At 47.4% G+C, this 21,901-nt stretch overlaps 1 protein-coding gene across 4 annotated transcripts in view; it reads right to left on the reverse strand.

The window, feature by feature from the left end:
* dnah7 (dynein, axonemal, heavy chain 7) overlaps positions 1 to 21,901 on the reverse strand; it is a 1,084,136-nt gene that overhangs the window by 956,374 nt on the left and 105,861 nt on the right. The gene's annotated exons all lie outside the window — the stretch shown is intronic.

Raw genomic sequence — 21,901 nt, forward strand, 5'->3', positions numbered from 1 at the left:
ATCAGGATGTAAGGCCAGAATGCCCAGAAGCTGATTACCTATACAACTGATTACTGTACATAGAGGAATAAAAAGATAGATTACCTACCATATAGGGTCCTCTTCATTCTTTGAATAACATGCTGCTTCTACATGTTATAGAATTAAAGCCTATGTTAATTGCTTCTGGGAAAGCCATGGGGTAGATTTTATAAATTAACACTCTTGGCACTGTAAGTGTTAATTCATGTATTCTACAAGTACATGACAGTTTGTCACAGCAGCACAGATTATTCAATGCCGCAAGTGATCTTCTAATACTTTGCATAAAATCTTTGGGCTAGAAATTAATTGGCCCACATTTTGCGGTTGGAGGCTTCTCGTGGCGGATGCCTTTGACCTGCAAAAAATCTACAAACTTACCTGGTGGTCCGGGAGGTTCGGCGACTTGTGGTCGTGGGCCTCTGTGCGTAGGTCTGCGGAGAGGCACACGTAGCCCAGGAGCGCAGGCGCAGCACAAGCGCCCATGGAATCATGTGGGCTGGCCCAACCAATGAAAGTAGGGGGATCCCCATTCAGACTTATGGCGAGTTCCATTTCTACGGAACTGATATAAGTATAAATGGGAATACCCCACAAACACACAAACACATTAAATACATTTTTAAAAACACATTACATATTTAAAATTAATTAAAATGCAATTAATTAAATCTTTTATACAAAAACTTATTTTTTTGAAAAAAAAATTATTTGTTTTAAGAGGGCTAAAAATAAACTTACCTTAATCGACACGGTTTTTTATATATAGATAAATAAATAAATAAATAAATAAATAAATGAGTGTTAAAATTGTGTTTCCATTTTTTTTTTTAACTTTTACGCTGGTAAAAGCAGGCCTTACACCTGCTTTTACCAGTGTAAGAATTTCAAGGGCATTCGCTGGGCAGAAGTTGGGCAAATAGTCCAACTCTCCGCGTGCGGAGGTCCTTTACTTTCAGATGCAAGCGATCTGTCAAGAGAATTCCTAAACCCGGAACTTGCGCGGCCCCTATGGCCGCAAATATAATCCCATTATAGCCTAGGAATGGGCAGTGTCATTAAAAAAGTTGGAGAATTAGCACGGTGTTATGTTTAGCATTGTCTAATGTTTTAGACTGCACATAAAATGCATGATCAAAAAAAAGATTGGAGTCCTAATTCAAATCTTAGGGCTGGAAATTCAGTTTCGCCCCGGTTGGACGTTAACTTTTGAGAAGTTGAAAGCTTAGTCAATCTCGCTGCCCGCTAAATTCAGTCTCAGTGCATGGAAATGCTAAATCAGGCGCTAATGGCCCGAATGACGTTAGGCTTCAACTAACAATGAATATGACAACAATGTAATATTTCCAAGTTTGCTGACGACACAAAACTAGGTGGGATTGTGAGTTGTGAGGAGGATGCAAAGACGCTGCAAGGTGATTTAGATAGGTTGAGTGAATGGGCAAACACATGGCAGATGCAGTAATAACATGGATAAATGTGAAGTTATCCACTTTGGTAGGAAAAACATAGGATAAAGTATTATTTAAATGGTGATGGCTTGGGAAGTGTCGATGTACAAAGGGACCTGGGTGTCCTTGTACACCAGTCATTGAAAGCAAACATGCAGGTGCAGCAAGCAGTTAGGAAGTCAAATGGTATGTTGGCCTTCATTACAAGAGGATTTGAGTACAGGAGCAAGAATGTCTTACTACAGTTATACAGGGCCTTGGTGAGACTGCACCTGGAGTATTGTGTGCAGTTTTGGTTTCCTTACCTAAGAAATTATATACTTGCCATAGAGGGAGTGTAGCGAAGGTTCACCAGACTGATTTCTGGGATGGCAGGACTGTCATATGAGGAGAGATTGGGTCGACTAGGCCTGTATTTACTAGAGTTTAAAAGAATGAGAGAGGATCTCATTGAAACGTATAAAATTCTGACTGGGTTGGATAGACTGGATGCGGGGAGGATGTTTCCACTAGCTGGGAAATCTAGAACAAGGGGTCACAGCCTCAGGATATGGGGTAGGAAATTTAGGATTGAGATGAGGAGAAATTTTTTCACTCAGAGGGTGGTGAACCTGTGGAATTCTCTACCACAGAAGGCTGTGGAGGCTGTGGTGGCCAAGTCACTGAATATATTTAAGAGGGAGATAGATAGATTTCTAGAAACAAAAGACATCAAGGGGTATGGGGAAAAAGCGGGAATATGGTGTTGTGATAGAGGATCAGCCATGATCATATTGAATGGCGGTGCAGACTGAATGGCCTACTGCTCCTATTTTCTATGTTTCTATGAGGTGTTGTGTAATTGGAAGTGAGCATTGGCAAAGGCTCCCTCCAGCCATTAAAGGGGAGGGTCAGTGGAGTTTGCACACTAGCTCCCCATGATTCGGGGAGTGCAGAACGGTGTTATGCTGTGGGATGAAATGCAAAGTCATTTGATGGCCCGCAACATTGTGCGAAGGAAACTATTGACCAGTTAGCCTAACATCTGTGATTGAGAAAATGTTGGAGTCCATTATTAAAGAAGCAGTAGCAGGACATTTGGAAAAACATAATTCAGTCAGGCAGAGTCAGCATGGATTTATAAAAGGGAAGTCATGTTTGACAAATTTGCTGGAATTCTTTGAGGATGTAATGAACAAGGTGGCAAAAGGGGAACCAGTGGACGTGGTGTATTTGGACTTCCAGAAGGCATTTTACAAGGTGCCACATAAAAGGTTACTGCACAAGATAAAAGTTCACGGAGTTGGGGATAATATATTAGCATGCATAGAGGATTGGCTAACTAACAGAAAACAGAGAGTCGGGATAAATGGTTCATTCTCGGGTTAGCAATCAGTAACTAGTGGGATGCCGCAGGGATCCTGGGACCACAACTATTTACAATCTATATTAACAACTTGGAAGAAGGGACTGAGTGTAACGTAGCCAAGTTTGCTGACGATACAAAGATAGGAGGAAAAACAATTTGTGAGGACACAAAAAATCTGCAAAAGGACATAGACAGGTTAAGTGAGTGGGCAAAAATTTAGCAGATGGAGTATAAAGTTGGAAAATGTGAGGTTATGTACTTTGGCAGAAAAAAAAAATCGAAGAGCAAGTTATTATTTAAATGGAGAAAAATTGCAAAGTGCTGCAGTAAAGTGGGACCTGGAGGTCCTGGTGCATGAAACACAAAAGGTTAGTATGCAGGTACAGCAAGTGATCAGGAAGGCCAATGGAATCTTGGCCTTTATTGCAAAGGGGATGGAGTAGAAAAGCAAGGAAGTCTTGCTACAGTTATACAGGGTATTGGTGAGGCCACACCTGGAATACTGCGTACAGTTTTGGTTTCCATATTTAAGAAAGGATATACTTGCTTTGCAGGCAGTTTAGAGAAGGTTCACTAGGTTGATTCCGGAGATGAGGGGGCTGACTTATGAGGTAAGGTTGAGAAGGATTGGGCCTCTACTCATTGGAATTCAGGAGAATGAGAGGTGATCTTATTGAAATGTATAAGATTATGAGGGGGCTTGAAAAGGTGGATGCAGAGAGGATGTTTCCACTGATAGAGGAGACTAGAACTAGGGGGCATAATCTTAGAATAAGGGGCCGCCCATTTAAGACTGAGATGAGGAGGAATTTTTTCTCTGAGGGTTGTAAATCTGTGGAATTCACTGCCTCAGAGAGCTGTGGAAGCTGGGTCATTGAATAAATTTAAGACAGAGATAGACAGTTTCTTAACCGATAAGGGAATAAGGGGCTATGGGGAGCGGGCAGGGAAGTGGACCTGAGTCCATGATCGGATCAGCCTTGATCGTATTAAATGGTGGAGCAGGCTCGAGGAACCGTATGGCCTACTCCTGCTCCTATTTCTTATGTTATGTTCTTACTCCTGGGACTAAACTGCCTTTATTTAGCTGCAGATACATCCTGCGCTCTCTGCCACTCATAACTGACCTTTGGAATGGAAGTTCCTCAACAGCTGGGGCACATCCTAGCACCCTATCAGCCACACGCCTCCGCTCCCTGGCGCTTTGGCACGAGGCATGTTCGCTGATGTCAAGATCTGCATAGCAAAAGGTGCTGAGGTGCTAACTGCTGTCACTGGCACTATGGGACCGGGGAATTTGCCATGCGGCGCGGGATTCGCCCCACCATGGCGCTACTGCCTAAGCGCTCCGTTAGCACCGCTGCCAGGCGCTAACTGGGGGCACTAACATGTCAAATGTCTCCCCCTTAAAGCCCAAGTTCACTGGCGTTATCAGGTGCAGTCTAATCACAAGTGAAGATTGCCACAGACTTTTTTCACTACTTAAAGGGAAGGTTCATTGATGCTGCAGAACCTCATTCTCAACATTGTCGGCTGTGCAGCTGCCTCAGCAAGCAGAAGCAGAAGCAAAAGCAGGACGAGAAGGAGCCAGGCGACTGAAACATCTGTATTCATGGAAGATCCACACCCCAGGGAGAGAGCCCGCAGATTCTGCGATGAAGCATTGGAAGCGTTGGTGTTCGCTGTGGGGAGATGGAGAGTGGTGCTGTAACTTGCAAGTTGGCAGGAGGCTCGTGCTGCAAGTCTTCCATACCATGTGGCGGGAACGACGCAACAGGTCTTGGGCAGCACTGTGATCCCCAGGTTTCATACACAATGCAGGAAAAACATTTATGGCTTCAACAAATGCTACATACCACCATCTGAACCGCAGTCATCACACACTGCCCAAAGCACCACACCCAAAGCAATCACCAATCAACAATCTCTTCCTACCAACGCTCACACCCACATCTCACACCTTGCACACAATGACAGCTATTTAACTATGGCAGGAACATCATCTAAACACATTGCTCCACACTCACTCACAAACTTTCCTTTCTCTTGCAAACCAAGGTGGCTCACAACAGGAGGGAGCAGGAGCGCACAGGCGGGGGTCAAGCTGACACCCAATCACTGTCTGTGCCGGAGATTAGAGTGCTGCAGCTTATTGGGTGCCAGGTGGTGGGCACTGTGGCCATCAGCAGCATTGACCCCCTTGAGGAAAATAATGGTATGTTCATCCCTACTCTTTCTTCTCACATCCCACCTCTCCCTCACCTCACAAGCGTTTCACTCTTTCCAGCTAATCATGCTGTATGCATGCATTTCTCCCTTCCTGCTCCCGTCCCCTCACCTTAACCTGACTCTTGTGCCTTTATGGCTTCAGATAATGAGAAAGCACCCGATCAGCCTGTCCCTGAGGGCACCGTAGAGTGTGAGTCACTGCATGATTCACACGCAGGCACCAGCTCAAATACTGGCACTACATGTTCTTTAGAGACTTGTATAGTAGCAGGATCTGCACCAGGGACGAGTGGGATGCAGCAAGGCCGGGGGAAAGGGTAGCTCAGAGGCCAGCTCCCAGGAGGGCGAGTTCACGCACAAGTTCTGCTGCACAGCCTCAAATGAGGACCTCGATGGGTAGGTGTTTAGAAGAAGGGTGATGGCCATGCACACGGAGATGATAAGTGCAATGGCAAGAGTGCCCGAGAGCCTCCCGGCAATGATAAAGAATGTGGAGGAGTCCGCCTCCAACATTGCACAAGGCTCTGCGCACATCATGGAGCTCATCATTTCCCTTGCAAATGTCCTCACTCTGGATATGCACGCGATCTGTCAAGCCAGAAACTTGATAGATCGGAAAAGCCGGTTTTCAGTGCATGCGCATTGTACGCTGAAAACCGGCTTTTCCGATGCCTTCCCAGGTCCGTAGAAACTCCATACAGGCCAGGGGAGGCCGGGATTTCCACGCCAATATTTTTGATGCAAATATATGTTCACCAATTGTTGATCAATTTATTAATTCACTTTCCATTCTTTTGTGGTGTCAGTTATTACAGTTTTACGGTGTGAAACGGCCTGCGAGAAGGATGGAATGATGGGCATGTGGGCTTCACGTCATCCTGGTGTGAGGCTGGAGGTCTGTTTGGAAGAGGCGGCAGAGTTCTGTGACCACCTCCTTGGTAAAGTGGAGCCGTCTAATACACTGCTCCTGGTTTCATTGACGGTTGGAGAAGTGTTTTCGGAATACCCTCGGTGAATAAGGCCTCTTGCTGAGAGCCCGATTGTCCCCAACATCTCTGTGCACATGTTCCCGTCATTCTCGCTGCCTATGCTGCCTCCACCTGAAGGGCGAGGTGGCATGCCAGTACAGCCCTCATTAATGTTACCAAGTGTAGCAGTTTGATTTTTGTAAGAATAAATGTAACTACTTTTTAGTTGCCACAACACCCCTGATACAAAATAACCTTGAAATTACTGAATGAAACTGTTGGACTATGCAAAACTGACAAGTAACCACTGAAACTGTACTAACCTGACAGCTGCAAGTCATTACTGATGATCCCTTTAAATAACGTCCCTGGAGCTTGCTTTCTGGTGCTTCACTCCAGATCTCCCTGTCGCTATTTACTCCAGGTGCTAAGATAGGTGGTAACAATCAATTTTGCAGATTGGGTGGTCAATGAGCGTTGCACACTCACTGACGTCACGATCCATCTGGTGTTGACGCTCCCGGTGATAACTGTTACCGGTGGTGCTACGGGAGGGGCAGAATTTGGCGAGTGCCGCTAGATTCACCTTGCCCCGGCGATAATGTTCTTGCGCCCCATTAGCGCCAACTGCTGCTGCTAATAGGAGGCGCTAAGGTAATAAATCTTTCCCCCCAAGCACCTGCATCAACCCATTTTGACCAGAAGGTAAAGTGGAACTGAGTAACCTCTAATGCCCCCCAATAAAACGATACCAAAGCATGACTTCAATTTTACGCTGGTTAGTACCAATGTGAAAATCCAGAGGTGGATGGGTGGGAGTGTGAAAAATACATATTCTATGAGTGAAGATCCTACAAGGAAACTAATCAATCTCTTCTCTTCCTTAAGCATCATCCATTCACTAGACATATTAAAACAGCATCATTCAGGAAAGAGGAGGCCTCTGCGGAGGACCCATAACACCAGCTGTCTGCTAAAGGTGATTATACTGCAGTTAAATCTAAATGCAATGTCTGCTACATGTTTGTGGACATTCCAGCTTGCAAACTTTCAAAATGCTATTAACTGTAGCAAGAGTGAGAGGGGTTGAATGACCTACGCCTGTTCCTACGTTCCTAAAGTCTTTGGGCTCGACTTTCCACTTCACAGCGCCCATATGTCGCCCATATATCGCCCAAAACGGACTTCTATCGCCCATTTTGAGCAAAAATGGAAACTCAGGCCTCAACATTACTGGAAAATTAAGCCCCCAAGTTCCGGCTCACTTCGCTGAGCTGATCGGCCACACATCGCCGATTTGAAGTTCCGGCACATCGCCGGCTGATCGCTTGCCGAGAACATCGCTGGATAATAGTTGCTTTTCCCGGGCTTTCCTGACCGAACTGGGCACTACGGATGTCATTTTGAATGTCAGAGGAAGGAAGGAGGCAGCTAAAAAAAAAATGGAGCTAGATATTTGTGAGTTATTTAAGAGTCTTTTACAGATAGATCCACTCAGATTTATACTTATATTTAATTGTACTAATAGTAGCTTAGTAATTAGGCATTTTTTACTGAAAAGTGCATTTAAAATAAGTGAAAATAGTTATTGATAGTGATGGGGCCTATGTTTTTTGTGCCATTACTCGTAACTGCTCACACGCTGGTTTCTGAAAGGATCAATCGAAGAGGTGGCAGAGTAATGCAGAGACAGAGATAGCAAGCGTACAGCCGACAAAGGTACAAATAAACCCAATCTTACCTCAACTTGTCTGAAAACGCGTGTCATAGGAGGCTGTGCTTCTGGAAGAAGGTCATCGATGAGATTTGCCATCTCATCAAGGAGGATCTGCAGCCTTCCAGCACCATCAGAACCGCACTGCCCATTGAGGTGAAAGTTACTGCGGCACTATCCTTCTACGCGTCGAGATCCTTTCAGGCTTCAGCTGGCGACATCTGTGATATCTCTCATCACGCCACATACTGCTGCATTTGGCAGGTAACTGAAGCCCTTTACGCTTGCAGGATGGACTTTATAAGCTTCCCTATGACCAGGGAGGCACAGACCGGGAGGGCTTTGGGTTTCTCGAGAATAGCAAACTTACCCAAGGTGCAGGGAGCAATAGACTGCACGCACATTTCCCTGAAAGCCCCTTTACAGAACGCGGAGATGTTTCGTAACAGAAAGGGATTCCACTCCCTGAATGTGCAAGCTTGTTGTCGACCACAACCAAATAATCATGACAGTAAATGCTACATTTCCTGGCAGCATCCTTGATGCGCACATCCTACGTGAGAGTGCTACCCCTGACCGATTTGTCAATCAGTCAGAAGGTCACGGTTGGATGCTGAGGGATAAGGGATATGGTCTTGCCAGCTGGCTGATGACCCCACTATAATCCCATCACTGAGGCAGAGAAACGTTACAATGAAAGCCACATAGCAACACGCAACATCGTTGAAAAGACAATTGGATGTACTAAAGCAGCGCTTCAGATGCCTGGACCACTGTGGTGGCAGCCTACAGTACCCTGACCAGGTCGCTGAATTTATTGTGGTATGTTGCATGTTGCATAACCTAGCTATAAGGAGAGGACAACTAATGCCAGATGGGGCTGCAGGTCCACCTCCAGAAGGAGGAGAGACGGAAGAGCCAGCCGGCGAGGAGCAAGAGGCGGAAGAGGAGGCTGGTGAGGACCTCGGGAAGGCCAATCAGCCTGGTGATCTAGCCATGGTCCCATCCCGCCCCACAAGACTAGTACCCAGTGGCAGTTACACGGCTGCTAAGCTGTTGCGTCAGCAGCTCATTTGCATGAATTTACATTTACAGTTACAGTTAAACAAAAGTAGCATTTGCGTCGAGTTACGTTTTTGCCTTGCCTGCACTGGCCTGGCATTTGCATTAATGCTTAACTTAAGTAAACTTATGTTATTATAAGAGAATGCACAACAAATGCAGAACAATTGTTAAAATGTTATGCTTAAAGTAACTATAAGAGAATGCACAACAATTGTTAAATTCAGTAAAACATTTTATTTAAAACAACAAATTTTTTAAAATGTTTTGATCAACACCCTCTCTTCCCCCCCCACCCACCACCACCCCTCCCCACCCCCAAACTATGAACGCACATGAACTATAAAAAATGCAACATTAACATTGCAAAAAACAACCCCTCTCCCTACCTGCAGCCACGTTTCCCTCAAGGTCCTTTACCACCCCGTGTTTTAACACCACCCACCCGTTTTGGTCCCCGTAGACCGAGACGAAACTGGCGTGCAGCGGGCGACGGCAAGACTTCCTGCTGTGGTGGAGGGGTGTTGGAGTGGAAGACAAAGCTGGCTGTTTGTCTTCCGAGTCAAGAGGAAGTGTATCCTCTGTGCTTGCTTGAGTGCTTGGGGTTGTACTTAGACCCAACACGATACCTTGGGGTGCAGCACCGTGTCCAGCCAGCAGCGCATGCCTAAGGGTATTGGTTGCGGCGGTCTGTTCTTGAACCCCCTCCAGGGTCTGCTGTGCTAACTCCATTTGCATAGCAGACACGTTGGAAAAGTTAGAGGAGAACTGATTGAACCCCTGGAGAAGCTTGCGACCTATTGCGACAATCTCCATGCGCAGGGAGATCAAGCACTCCACTCCGTCTGCCCGTCCGAGGTAGGCGATTGCTGACCTCGCTGACCCGGCCTCCGTGGGGTCAGCGTGCGCAATATGATGTGCCTTGGCGTTGCCGGCTGCACACCGCTTGGTCCCAATGACTCTTCAATCTCCATTGAGATGGCCACAGGTTCATCCCCCCTCCCCCTCCACAGCTGTCTGCAGCTGCTGCTGGTGCTCCTCCTCCTCCCCCTCTTCCTCCACGAGCTCAGTGGTGCTCAGAATGTTCTCCACCTCGTCCTCCTTCTCCTGCTCTTCAGCAGGTGGTGGTGCAGGTGCTGGTTGCACCTCGACCAGCCTCTCAGGATGATCTTAAAAACACATATGACCTTATTACAGAGCTTATTAGAACGTAACGGTGCACATTAACGAGAGACGTTACATTTCAATACCCCAGAAAGCTGTAGTGGCATCCCCTGCTTCTTATGCACAAAGGCTGCATGACATGACATCATTCGTATATTGCATTATAATTACAGGACATTACATTACTCACGAGATGCATAGCTCGGCTCCACCAGACCACGGGTGGTGGCCGAACGGGTTTCGTGGCCCACGAGCACGGTTGCACGCTCCTCCAGGTCAGTCAGCGGTTGAAGCTGAGCAGAGCCCCCTGCCGCCCCCCCGCCCCCCCCCCCCGGTGCGCCTCTGCTCAGCCCTATTGAGTGATATCTTGTTCTGCAAACGAGAAAAGAGGATAGCATAAGCTCATTGACTAGGTAGTACCATGGAGTCACAACAGTTTAAAATGTTAAATGCTACATCTTGACACATATACATCTTTCTATACTGCAGCAGCAAGAGTAAAGCTGCCTCCACACTCCCAGGGCAGCTGCAGCATGGGGTTACACACAGAGTAAAGCCCCCTCCACACTCCCAGGGCAGCTGCAGCATGGGGTTACATACACAGAGTAAAGCTCCCTCCACACTCCCAGGGCAGCTGCAGCATGGGGTTACATTCTCTCCACACTGTCCCATACATACAGGTTCAGAGGCCTGTCCGGATTTTAATATGTAGTTAATGTAAAACATTTATGAATAAACAAATTACATTCAATACAGGAGATTAGTTATTATAATTAAAATTTGCATCAGTACAATATAAAATGCAACTTACTCTTGCTGCAGCTGCCAAGCTGTTCCAGCGTTTCCGGTACTGGTCCGACCCCCTCGCCTCATGGGATGCGGAGGACACCACCGCAACGATCTCCGTCCAAATTTTTCTATAAACTCGGGGTGGGGGTTTCCCATGCACACCCAGAGTCAGTTCACCTCAACGAGAATGGACCTCGTTGACTAGAACCTCATTGGCCTCATCACTAAAGGGCTTCGCCCTCTTCCTCGCCCCCTCAGCTTCTTGATGCATTTGCAACATCTTACATAACTTTTATAATCTTTTATAAAGTTTTTCTGTTGATCTCTGCTCTCTTTCTATACTCTTTCATCTCTGCCTTCCATCTCTCTCTCTCTCTCTCTCTATTCTCTCTATCCTCTTTCTCTCTCTGCCCCTCCCAGTGCCTTCTGCGCACGTATGGATGACCCCTGACTTCTCGAAACGCGGGAAGACCAGTCATGTCAAAAAAAAAATCGCATGCGCCGTAGGCCATTGCTAGGGAAGCTTTGGCCTTCCACATCGCTGGCCGTTCAATGGGTGAATGTCTCATCGCCGACCTTTCGCATCGCCCATTTCACATCGCTGGCCTATCGCCAAGTGGAAAATCAGAATCTAAAAAATGGGCTATGTCCCAGCAATCAGCAAGGCTGAGACATTGTACATCGCTGGTCTATCGCCCATTTTTTGGGCGATAGACAGCAAAGTGGAAAGTCTAGTCCTTTGGCTTTTGTTGGTGCAGATATGCTGACCCAACTTGTAGAGTAACTTCCTTTGCTTTGCTGCAAACAATGTATTGCATGTGTCAGTGTCAAAGACCGTATTGTAACACCACACCCCAGACCACTAACATCCTTTTTTGTGTTGTGTGTAAGTCAACAAAGTCAACTCTGGACTGTTGTGTTTATATACCTGTTGGCTGTACACCCTGAAAAGGACTTTTGAAATCCTGTGACACAAGATGGCTGGTCTGGATTTGGAAGAAACATGTTGCTGGGAGAAACACATGGGGGCGGATCTCTCCCACAGAAACTGGTGAGAGAAGCTGGGTCTGTTCAAATGTTAATTTAACACTGGGTCAGAGCTGGGTGCTCTCAGGAAGACCAAGGGACTCTTTTGTGCGTGGAGCCAGGTTGTCCAGGGAACAGAGCAAGGTGCTAGGACAAGACCGATACCTGCATTGTCTCCACAACGGTCCAGCAATCAGGACTGATGGGCCATTTAACACTCACTCGGGAAGCCTTCAGATGGCTGGCTTTGTTCAGACCCCAGTACATCTCAGATAGCGTGAAATAAGACCTGAAGAAGCCATGGAAAGGTTCCCCAAGGCAACAGAACCATCCAAACCCAGCCAGAATTATGAATTACAGGAGTATAACTGTCGAGCGTTTTGGAAGCTCGATCTTCATTCTAGCACATTCTACGTGAAGGCACGTTTGCCCACCCCTCGAGAGCGAGGACCGAGAGCGAAGCCTCGCTTCTCCAACCTAACGGACTTCAACTTCAACCTGGATCTCACATGCTTCAGTCAAGCACGGGGCCGTGGAGTCGAACCGCTGAGGAAGGACCAGCGAGCAAGGAAAGGCGGATTGTGGGAGAACTCAATAGTTGCACGCTCACCAACCGATCCACGAAAGTCCATGAGGAGGTGTCAGTGTGCCCTAACTAAACCAGAGCGGGGGTTTAGAGTTAGGTGGGTCCCGGGAGAATTTAGCCCACCGAAGGGTTGGTCTGCTGTAAGGCTAACAAGAGAAGTGCACTGTTTTACTGGGTATTACTGCACTGTGTAGTTCTACTTCACAAGCATCTGGCGAGTAGAGTGGAGGTATTGATCTGTTGTAATAAACCTTGTGTGATTTTGAACTTGAAATGTTGGTCCATGTCTCACTATAAGACAATCTGTTGTAACTCTTTTCGCCCGAGCATAAGAACAGGGTTAATGTGCTTGCTATAAGCAGGTGTTTAATCATAAACAGCAGATTGGATAACTGTGAGAGACCTATTGGCACCGGTCTCTGCGGAATACCAACCCATAGCGCAGCAAGCAAGGCAGGGCCGATTTGGCACCAGTCACTGGCAAGTAAAAACCCTTGCGTATTTGGACCCTACGGCGAGGCCTCGAAAACCTCGGGAAACAACCGTAGACTGACCACTTACATGTGTAAATTTCCAATTACTGATGCTGCCCCCTTGTCTATGAATACACATTTTGTTTTTGTCTGCTTTATTTGATCTCATATGATTTAGGGAGCATACGATTGGCTGCTGGCTTTACTATATGACCGAGTAGTTCAGTGCTGCTATTTTGCTCTTGCTGAAGCTGTAAACAAGCTGATAGCATCAATTTTATTTTATTTTGTTTACTGTGCACTAGCGCAAATAATGACAGCACTGTATGTTGATATTTGCCAACAGACATATCCACTGCCAGCCAAGATTGGTGCCCTAAAAAATTTGGAGAGAGATCCAATGTGCGGATTAGGATAAAAGGATTATTGCGCTGTGGCATAGACCATGGGCCTTTCTACAATGCAGGAGTAAGAGACCATTTGTGCTCATCTGCCCCGTTATGGTGATGTTTTCAAGTGCAAGAAAAGCACACAATCTCCCCAGCAACAATCAGGTTAGCCTTTCTTCCCAAACTGTGTGGAAGACACTGAAAGAAGAATCTCAAAATTTACTGACTCAAGGCTTAAATTACCAGTCACTAATTACATGAAGATAACATTGAATTCTAAATTCTTCACTTATCAATTACAGATTTAGAAATAATGCATCTAATGCATCTTTGGAATCCCAAAATAAATCAAGCAATATTATGAGAAGTTTTGTGCTTGTTTACAATATCATTGATTTAAGATTATAATATTGTAAAAGACTAAGAACAAAGGAAATAGGAGCAGAAGTAGGCCATTCGACCCTTTGAGCCTGCTCCGCCATACAGTAAGATCATGGCTGATTTTTGACCTCAACTCCACTTTCCTGCACTATCCTCATATCCCTTGATTCCCTTAATATCCAAAAACCTATTGATCTCTGTCTTGAATATACTCAATGACTGAGTCTCCACAGCCCTCGGGTAGAGAACTCCAAAAATTCACCACCCTCTGAGTGAAGACATTTTTCCTCATCTCAGTCCTAAATGGCCAACCCGTAATCCTGAGACTGTGAACCCTGGTTCTAGACTCCTCAGCCAGGGGACACATCCTCCCTGCATTGACCCTGGCAAGCCCTGTAAGAATTTTGTATGTTTCAATGAGATCACCTCTCATTCTTCTAAACTCTAGAGAATATAGGCCTAGTCTACTCAATCTCTCCTCATAGGACAAACCCCCATCCCAGAAACCAGTCTGGTGAATCTATGTTGCACACCCTCTCGCAAGTATATCCTTCTTTAGGTAAGGAGATCAAAACTGTACACAATACTCCAGGTATAGAGACCTATATAATTGCAGTAAGACGTCTTTACTCTTATGCTCAAATCCTTTTGCAATAAAGGCCAACATATTATTTGCTTTCCTAATTGCTTGCTGTACCTACATGTTAATTTTCAGTGATTCGTGTAAAAGGACACCCTGGTCGCTCTGAACGCCAACATTTCCCAATCTCTCACCATTTAAGAAATACTCTGCTTTTCTATTTTTCCTACCAAAGTGGATAACTTCCCTTTTCTGCACAGTATATTCCATTTGCCATGATCTTGCCCACTCACTTCATAGAATGGCTACAGCATGGAAGAAGGCCATTCAGCCCATCGAGCCCGTGCTGATGCTCAGCTAGTCCTACTCCCCTGCCTTTTCTCCATAGCCCTGCAATTCTTTTTCCTTCAGATACTTATCCAACACCCTTTTGAAACATAAAATTGAGTCTGCCTCCACCACTATTTCAGGCAGTGCATTCCAGATCTTAACCACTCACTGTGTAAAAAAAGTTTTTCTTACTTTGCATTTGGTTCTTTTGCCAATCATCTTAAATCTGTGTCCTCTGGTTCTCGACCCTTCTGCCAATTGGAACAGTTTCTCTCTATCTACTCTGTCCAGACCCCTCATGATTTTGAACACCTCTACTAAATCTCCTCTTAATCTTCTCTACTCCAAGAACAACCCCAGCTTCTCCAGTCTATCAATGTAACTGAAGTCCCTCATACCCGGAATCATTCTCGTAAATCTTTTATGCACCTTCTCAGAAGCCTTCACAACCTTCCTAAAGTGTGGTGCCCAGAATTGGACACAGTACTCCAGTTGGGGCCGAACCAGTGTTTTATACAGGTTCATCATAATTTCACTATACTTCCAAGATTTGTATCATCTGCAAATTTTGAAATTGTGCCTTGTACACCCACGTCCAAGTCATTAATAGATATCAAGAAAAGCAGTGGTCCCTGAACTGACCCCTGGGGAACACCACTGTATAATAATAAATAATAATAACAACTTTTATTTATATAGCGCCTTTAACATAGTAAAACGTCCCAAGGCACTTCACAACAGTGTTACAGACAAACAGATAAATTTGACACCGAGCCACAGAAGAAATTAAGGCAGATGATCAAAAGCTTGTTTAAAGAGGTAGGTTTTAACCTTCTCCTAAAAGAGGAAAGAGAGGTAAAGAGGTGTAGAGTTTAGGGAGGGAGTTCCAGAGCTTAGGGCCCAGGCAGCTGAAGGCACGTCCACCGATGGTTGAGCAATTATAATAAGGGATGTTCAAGAGGCCAGAATTTGAGGAGCGCAGACATTTTGTGGAATTGTGAGGCTGAAATAGATTAGAGATAGTATACCTCTAGTCTGAATAACAACCGTTCACCACTATTCTGTTTCCTGTCACTTAGCCTATTTTATATCCAGGCTGCCACTGTCCCTTTTATTCCATGGGCTTCAATTTTGCTGGCAAGCCAATTATGTCATCATCATCATCATAGGCAGTCGCTCGGAATCGAGGAAGACTTGCTTCCACTCCTGAATTGAGTTCTTTGGTGGCTGAATAGTCCAATACGAGAGCCACAGACTCTGGCACAGGTGGGACAGATAGTCGTTGAGGGAAGGGGTGGATGGGACTGGTTTGCCGCACGCTCTTTCCGCTGTCTGCGCTTGATTTCTGCATGCTCTCGGCGTTGAGACTCTAGGTGCTCAGCACCCTCCCGGATGCACTTCCTCCACTGAGGTGGTCTTGGGCCAGGGTCTCCCAGGTGTCAGTGGGGATGTCGCACTTTATTAGGGAGGGCTTTGAGGGTGTCCTTGAAGCGTTTCCGCTGCCCACCTTTGGCTCGTTTGTCGTGAGGGAGCTCAGAGTAAAGCACTTGCTTTGGGAATCTCATGTCTGGCAAGTGGACTATGTGGCCTGCCCAGCGGAGGTGATTAAGTGTAGTCAGTGCTTCAATTCTGGGGATGTTAGCCTGAATGAGGACGCTGATGTTGGTGCGCTTGTCCTCCCAGGGGATTTGTAGGATCTTGCGGAGACATCGTTGGTGATATTTCTCCAGCAACTTGAGGTATCCACTGTACATGGTCCATGTCTCTGAGCCATACAGGAGGGCAGATATTACTATAGCCCTGTAGACCACGAGCTTGGTGGAAGTTTTGAGGGCCTGGTCGTCACTCTTTTCCTTAGGCGGCCGGAGGCTGCACTGGCGCACTGGAGGCGGTGTTAGATCTCGTCGTCGATGCCTGCTCTTGTTGATAGGAGGCTCCTGAGATATGGGAAGTGGTCCACCGTGCCCAGGGCCGCGCCGTGGATCTTGATGACTGGGGGGGGCAGTGCTATGCGGTGAGGACAGGCTGGTGGAGAACCTTTGTCTTATGGATGTTTAGCGTAAGGCCCATGCTTTCGTACGCCTCAGTAAATACGTCGACTATGTCCTGGAGTGCAGCCTCTGTATGTGTGCAGACGCAGGCATCGTCCACGTACTGTAGCTCGACAATAGAGGTTGGGGTGGTCTTGGATCTAGCCTGGAGACGGCGCAGGTTGAATAAGTTCCCACTGATTCTGTAGTTTAGTTCCACTCATGCGGGGAGCTTGTTGACTGTGAGGTGGGGCATGGTGGCGAGCAAGATTGCGCCGCTATGCTCCAGCCACTTATGTAGCACTTTGTCAAATGCCTTTTAGAAATTTATTACCACTACGTCAACCGCATTACTCTCATCAATCCTTTCTGTTACCTCATTAGAGAGATGTGGTTGCAAGGTGACCAAGGCTGGGAACTGAATATTCAGGAGTATTTGACAATTCGAAAGAATAGACAGATAGGAAAAGGAGGTGGGGTAGCTCTGTTAATAAAGAATGAGATCAGTGCAGTAGTGAGAAATGATATTGGCTCAGAAGATCAAGATGTAGAATCAGTTTGGGTGGAGATAAGAAATAAGGGACTAACTATTGCTGCTGCACTTCTTTTGCCAGACATACGACAAGTCCCAACCCCTGTCAAGCTCTCCCCCACCTCCCCCCACCCCGCCACCCGCCAAATCATTTCCTACACGTGGTGCCGAGAAGCAGGACCTGAGGCTCCGACTCTCTCTTACTCCCCCCCCCCCCCCGCTCCGCCCCCACCCACCACCCCCCTGGCCTGGGGCCAAGAGCGGAGGGCCTTGGGGCTGCGAGTGAGAGAGGCTGGGGGTGGGGGGAAAGAGAGAGAGAGGCCGGGGGGAAGTGTCATGTATGTAACCACAATGTAACACCACTGTATTACTGTATACACTCAACCTCGATGCACACCTTGACCACAAGGGGTGAACTTGTGGGAGACACTCCTTACCTGATCGCACAGGTATATAAAGGGAGATCCCACATAGGGTCATCGTCTTTGCAGTCCTGTGAATAAAGAGTTAAGGTCACAGAGTGATCTTGTTCCCAGAATGTGCCTCATGTGGTTTCATACTGTAGAGTAAGGACTTTCATTGGCGACAAGAAACGGGAATTCACAACCCACGAGAATGGCCACCGGTAGCACAGAGGAACGGTACGGTGTTGGGGAAGACTGGGACAATTTTGTCGAGAGGCTTCAGCAAAGCTTCATTATGAAAGAATGGCTGGGGAATGCAACGGCCGACAAGCAAAGGGCTCATCTTTTGACCAGGTGCAGACCAAAGACTTATGCGCTCATGAAGGACTTACTAGCACCCGAAAAGCCGGCGGACAAAACCTTTGAAGAACTTAGCAAATTGATCGGGGAGCACCTCAAACCGACGAGTAGCATACATATGGCCCGACACAGATTCTACACCCACCGACGTCGTGAAGGACAGAGCATACCGGACTTCGTAGCAGACCTCCGGCGTTTGGCCAGCCTCTAAGTTCACAGACGCCTGCAGGGGGGAGATGCTAAGGGACTTCTTTATCGAGGGCATCGGTCATGCAGGAATATTCCGCAAATTAATTGAGACCAAGGATTTGACCTTGGAAGCGGCGGCGTTGATGGCTCAAACTTTCACGGCGGGGGAGGAAGAGACGAAAATAATATACGCGCGCAATTCTGCCTCTAACGCGGCGATGGATCAGGGGGTCATCATCATCAATGTGACTCAGAGCCCCGCAGGCAGGCAGGGGCAATCCGACATTCCCCAGGCAGCAATAGACCCCAGAGTAGGACTTCAACAGAGACAATGGCAGGCTGAACGGACATTCACGCCATCACAGTGGACAATGCGGCCCGGGATAGGGTACTTAAGAGCAGTCAAAGGGACAGTCAGCGCGGAATGCCATAGTCCCTTTGTTTACAACAATGGAAACTTTAATTCATGCTGGAGGTGTGGGGGAAAACACTCAGCTAGATCTTGCAGATTCCAACAGTTTGTCTGCAGGAACTGCAATCTCAATGGCCACTTAGCTCGAATGTGCAGGAAGTCTGCAACCAGACTAATATATGAGGCGGATGGAGCAGAAGAGGGTTCTTTGAGGCAGGATGACTTTTGGGGCAAATCGATGGACGCTGAGGTTCAGCGGGTCCATGTGGCGAATATTCACAGTTCATACACCAAAACGCCACCAATGATGATGAGGGTTTTATTAAACGGTATCCCAGTACGCATGGAGCTGGATACTTGGGCCAGCCAGTCACTCATGGGCGTTCAGCAATTTGAGAAGCTATGGCCACTTAAAGTCAGTAGACCCAAATTAGCACATATTGAGACACAATTACGGACTTACACTAAATAAATCATTCTGGTGCTAGGCAGTGCAATGTTGGCTGTAACACACAATGGGTTAGTGAATCGGCTGCCGTTCTGGATTGTCCCGTGCAATGGTTCTGCACTGTTGGGGAGGAGCTGGTTAGCCGAGATGAACTGGAAATGGGGGGGATGTTCAAGCAATGTCATATGTGGAGCGAAGTTCATGCTCACAAGTCCTACAACAATTCGATTCACTATTCCAACCTGGCATCGTGACTTTCAAAGGCACTAAAGTAGTGATACACATCACCCCGGACACCAGGCCAGTGCACCACAAAGCCAGAGCGGTGCCGTATGTGATGCAGGAAAAGATAGAGAGCGAATTAGACCTGCTGTTGAGAGAGGGCATCATCTCACCTGTCGAATTCAGCGACTGGGCGAGCCCCATTGTTCCCATCCTAAAAGCGGATGGCTCTGTCAGGATCACCATCAATCGGGTGCCCCTACAAGATCAATACCCACTCCCGTGAGCGGAGGACCTCTTCGCCACGCTGGCAGGTGGCAAGCTGTTCACCAAGTTGGACCTCACTTCAGCCTATAAGACCCAGGAACTGGCCGACGAATCTAAACAACTTACCACCAACACCACGCACAAGGGACTGTTAGTTTATAACTGGTGCCCATTTGGCATTCAATCAGTGGCCGCGATTTTTCAATGAAACATGGAAAGCCTGCTTAAATCCATTCCTGGAATGATCGTATTCCAGGACAACATCCTCATCATGGGTCGAGACACTGAGGAATACCTCCACAACCTGAGCCAACTAGACCGGGTAGGCCTGCGACTCAATAAGTCTAAATGTGTGTTCTTAGCTCCTAAGGTTGAGTTTCTAGGCAGGAGGGTTGCTGCAGATGGGATTCGGCCCACCGAATCCAAAAAGAGGCGATTCAACGAGCACCCAGGCCCTGCAACACATCAGAGTTGCATTCATTCCTGGGACTTTTGAACTATTGCGAGAACTTTCTGCCGAACTTGAGCACGTTGTTGGAGCCGCTACACGTGCTTCCTGCGTAAGGGTTGCGATTGGTTTTGGGGGGACTGTCAGGAACAGGCTTTTGATCGAACGTGAAACCTACTTTGTTCAAACAAGTTGTTGGCCCTGTACAACCCCTGTATAAAATTGGTTCTGACATATGATGCATCGTCCTATGGGGTTGGGTGCGTGTTGCAGCAGGGCAATGCTGAGGGTCAACTACAACCTGTGGCTTATGCCTCCAGGTCGCGCTCTCAAGCAGAATGGGGATATGGGATGGTTGAGAAGGAAGCGCTTGCATGTATCTATGGTGTAAAAAAAATGCATCAGTACCTCTTTGGTAGGAAGTTTGAATTAGAGACGGACCACAAGCCATTAACATCCCTGTTGTCAGACAGCAAGGCTATCAATGGCAACGCATCAGCTCACATATAGCGATGGGCTCTCACGCTGGCTGCTTATGACTACTCCATCCGGCACCGGCCCGGCACTGAAAATTGCGCTAATGCGCTCAGCAGGCTTCCACTGGCCACCACTGAGGGGGCAGCTGAGCAAAGCGCCGAGACGATCATGGCTGTCGATGCCTTTGACAGCGCATGCTCCCCCATCACAGCCCGCCAGTTCAAAATCTGGACAAACAAAGATCCCCTCCTATCCTTGATTAAGAAATGTGTCCTGACTGGGGATTGGGCGCCCGCACACTGAGCATGCCCTGAGGAGGTCAGACCGTTCCACAGACGGATGGATGAGCTCTCCATCCAAGCCGACTGCCTACTATGGGGCAGCCGGGTAGTTATGCCCCAGAAGGGCAGGGAGGCATTCATCAGGGAACTCCACAGCGAGCACCCAGGCATTGTGCTGATGAAGGCCATTGCCTGGTCACACGTTTGGTAGCCTGGAATTGATTCAGACCTGGTACACTGTGTTCGCAGGTGCACGACGTGTGCCCAGCTCGGTAATGCCCCCAGGGAGGCCCCGCTCAGCCCGTGGCCCTGACCCACCAGGCAATGGTCACGCATTCATGTTGACTACGTGGGCCCATTCATGGTAGATGCGTATTCGAAATGGATCGAGTGCATCATTCTGAATTCATGCACGTCATCTACCACTGTGGAAAGCCTATGTGCGATCTTTGCAACCCATGGCTTGCCGGACACCCTGATTAGTGATAATGGCCCATGTTTCACAATCTACGAATTCCAAGAGTTTATGTCGGGCAGTGGCATCAACCACGTCAGGACTGCGCCATTCAAGTCGGCTTTCAATGGCCAGGTGCAACATGCGGTCCAAATCATTAAGCAAGGTATGCTCAGGATTCAAGGACCCTCCCTACAATGCCGCCTATCGCGTCTCCTGCTGGCCTATAGATCCCAACCACACTCGCTCACGGGGGTCCCGCCCACAGAGCTACTAATGAAACGGACATTCAAAACTCTGTTGTCCCTCATTCATCCAGTCCTGACCGACATAGTTGAGGGCAAGCGCAAGTCACAAAACGAGTACCATGACTGTAATTCGAGGGGAGATATATAGAAATAAATGATCCTGTATTTGTCCTCAATCACGCCATGGGGCCCAAATGGCTTGAGGGCACTGTAATTGACAAAGAGGGGAATAGGGTCATCATGGTAAAACTCAACAATGGTCATATATGCCGTAAGCATCTGGACCAAGTAAAAAAAAAAAGGTTTAGCATCGACACAGAGGAACCTGAAGAAGACCGTGAGATGGAGCTCACAACACCGCCAGTGAACGAACAACAAGAGCAATCAGAAGAATGCACAGTCCCTGCGGTCAGCCCGGACAGGCTGGAATCACCACAGGTGATAGACACTCGCGTCAGTGTCCAACAACCAGAGCCCCAACTGCAACGCTCCACGAGGGAGCGTAGACCACCTGAAAGACTAAACCTATGATCCCAATAAGACTTTGGGCGGGGGTGGGGGGGGAGGTGATGTCATGCATGTAACCACAATGTAACACCACTGTATTACTGTATACAC

Source organism: Pristiophorus japonicus, chromosome 3, assembly GCF_044704955.1.
Source record: "Pristiophorus japonicus isolate sPriJap1 chromosome 3, sPriJap1.hap1, whole genome shotgun sequence".
In the NCBI taxonomy this organism is placed as follows: domain Eukaryota; kingdom Metazoa; phylum Chordata; class Chondrichthyes; family Pristiophoridae; genus Pristiophorus; species Pristiophorus japonicus.